General features: G+C 40.1%; 1 protein-coding gene across 1 annotated transcript in view; it reads left to right on the forward strand.

Annotated features, from left to right (window-relative positions):
* The first annotated feature begins 2,598 nt into the window (after window positions 1-2,598).
* LOC121841774 (C-type lectin domain family 4 member E-like) overlaps window positions 2,599-3,079 on the forward strand; it is an 8,325-nt gene continuing 7,844 nt past the window's right edge. The window contains exon 1 of the mRNA XM_042311834.1: window positions 2,599-2,683. The gene's annotated coding sequence lies outside the window, so the exon portion shown is untranslated. The remainder of the gene's footprint in view (window positions 2,684-3,079) is intronic.

Consider the following 3,079-nt stretch of genomic DNA (forward strand, 5'->3'; position numbering starts at 1 on the left):
CATATAGCTGTACGTCAGCCTTACCCATCCTTGCCTTCCCCTAAATCAAAACCGGATATTACATCCATATAGTCCACAGTTCCATGTTGCCCGAATAGAAACATGATACATTCATCATACCCATTCTGCATTACCATGTATCCAAATGTATTTTAAGTGCACATAGCCCACGGTTCCATACTGCATGAATAAAAACATAAATAAAAAAAGTTGTTCATGCAAAAAAAAGTTTTTGGAAAAAAACAAATTAATCCATATTTATACTGTGTAAATATGCATCGGCGACTACTTCAACAGGAGGTAGCTATCGCTCACAGTCACGTTGTAATCTTCGAGTCCTTGAACATTTGGTTGTTTACATTTCATTTATCGACCACTAGAAGAACATTCTAAATGCTAAATCTAAATACTACATCTAAATGCTAAATCTAAATGCCGAATTCTAAATTCTAAACTAAATGCATGCTCTTCAAACCAATCGCTGCGCAGACCTGCCTGCCCGTCCAGCATCACTACTCTGGACGGTTCTGATTTACAATATGTGGACAATTACAAATACCTAGGTGTCTGGTTAGACTGTAAACTCTCCTTCCAGACTCACATTAAGCATCTCCAATCCAAAATGAAATCTAGAATCGACTTTCTATTTCGCAACAAAGCATCCTTCACTCATGTTGCCAAACATACCCTCTAAAAACGGATTATTCTACTGATCCTTGACTTCGGTGATGTCATTTATAAAATATCCTCCAACACTCTACTCAGCAAATTGGATGCAGTCTATCACAGTGCCATCCATTTTGTCACCAAAACCCCATATACTACCCACCACTGCGACCTGTATGCTCTTGTTGGCTGGTCCACACAACATATTCATCGCCAAACCCACTGGCTCCAGGTCATCTATAAGTCTTTGCTAGGTAAAGCCCCACCTTATTTCAGATCACTGGTTACCATAACAGCACCCACCCGTAGCACGTGCTCCAGCAGGTATATTTCACTGGTCACCCCCAATGCCAATTCCTCCCTTGGCCGCCTTTCCTTCCAGTTCTCTGCTGCCAATGACTGGAACAAATTGAAAAAATCACTGAAGCTGGAGACTCATTTCTCCCTCACTAACTTTAAGCATCAGCTGTCATAGCAGCTCACAGATCACTGCACCTGTACATAGCCCATCTGTAAATAGCCCATCCAACTACCTCATCCCCATATTGTGTTTTTTCTTTTGCACCCCAGTATCTCTACTTGCACATTCATCTTCTGCACATCTATCACTCCAGTGTTTAATTGCTAAATTGTAATTACTTCGCCACTATGGCCTATTTATTGCCTTACCTGCCTAATCTCACCTCATTTGCACACACTGTATATAGATTCCCCCCCCCCCTATTGTGTTATTGACTGTATGTTTGTTTATCCCATGTATAACTCTGTGTTATTGTTTGTGTCGCACTGCTTTGCTTTATCTTGGCCAGGTCACACTTGTAAATGAGAACTTGTTCTCAACTGGCCTATCTGGTTGAATAAAGGTGAAATAAAATGTACAAAAAAATCTGCTTCTCTGCTTGGAGCCTTTTGAAAGTAGGCTACAGGGCACTATTTTATGAGGAAATTGTTCATTAATAGAGAATGGGGTGTTCTTCAATTCCCTACCTTGATGTAACATGGCTATTTTCATTTTGTATTGGGTCAGCATAGCTACGATCAGACGGGGCTTTCCCTCTGCTCAGCCACCGAAACAGTGAGCTTTTTGCAAATAATTTGTTTCCAACTGTTCGTCCGTTATCTTGAGTTGATGTTTCATTGATGACTTTTTCCTCCTTTGACTGATAGTTTTCATTTTCATCCTCCTTTATTCCCATTGTAACAATATTATTTTTCATACTTCTGCAATTTAGACCAAGTAATTCGGCTTTCATTGTTTTATTATCATACTGCATGCATATGCATGCGATTTATTATTATGTGTGACTATGTACAAGGTCCAGTGACCTACATTTTAATCTTGCCCTCAAAGTTACATAAAACATGATTGTGCACTCACAGTAATCTACAGTAGCGCAAATGCAGACATGAAAACACACATAGTCCCCAGCAGAGTTCTTATGACTGTCACCTTCTGACCTTTATTTCCTTTGTTTTGTATTTATTTAGTATGGTCAGGGCGTGTTGGGTGGGCAGTCTATGTTTGTTTTTCTATAATTTGGGTATTTCTATGTTTCGGCCTAGTATGGTTCTCAATCAGAGGCAGGTGTCATTAGTTGTCTCTGATTGAGAATCATACTTAGGTAGCCTGGGTTTCACTGTGTGTTTGTGGGTGTTTGTTCCTGTCTCTGTGTTTTGCACCAGATAGGGCTGTTTAGGGTTTCACACGTTTCTTGTTTTTTGTAATCAGTTGTTCATTGTGTACGTTTACGTATTAAAAGAACCATGGACACTTACCACGCCGCATATTGGTCCTCTGATCCTTTTCGCCTCTCCTCTTCGGAAGAAAATCCTTGACAATGACAATGCTTGAGTTTGGTTTCCTCAGCCCGAAGAACCTTTGCATGGCAGTCCCTCCTTCTCACCTCTTACTTAGGCAACAATCAGTCATGTGAATAATCAGTCTGTCACAGTCACAGACTAGTCACCACATCTTTTCAGAAAGTAGTGGAGAGGCCGGCCAATCACCATAAATAAGGTACTAACTTTAACGTGTGTCTGTCTGTCTGAGTGTATGTATGTGCAGTGCTTGACTTAGACTGAAATCGGTAACGGTACTCATTTTGGGTGCTGGTACTGTAGGTGCAGGGGCTCCACAGTGCTTTTGAGCAAATATTCTATAAGAGGAACAGGAGCTCAAGCAGTGTGCAAAGCTGTCATCAAGGCAAAGGATGGCTACTTTGAAGAAGCTAAAATATAAAATGTATTTTAATTTGTTTAACACTTTTTTTGGTCACTACATTATTCCATATGTGTTATTCCCTAGTTGTGATGTCTTCACCATTATTCTACAATGTAGAAAATAGTAAAAATAAAGAAACCCTGGAATGAGTCGGTGTGTCCAAACTTTGGACTGGTACTGTAGCTGTTATTA

The sequence above is a fragment of the Oncorhynchus tshawytscha genome, linkage group LG34 (genome assembly GCF_018296145.1).
Source record: "Oncorhynchus tshawytscha isolate Ot180627B linkage group LG34, Otsh_v2.0, whole genome shotgun sequence".
In the NCBI taxonomy this organism is placed as follows: Eukaryota; Metazoa; Chordata; class Actinopteri; order Salmoniformes; family Salmonidae; genus Oncorhynchus; species Oncorhynchus tshawytscha.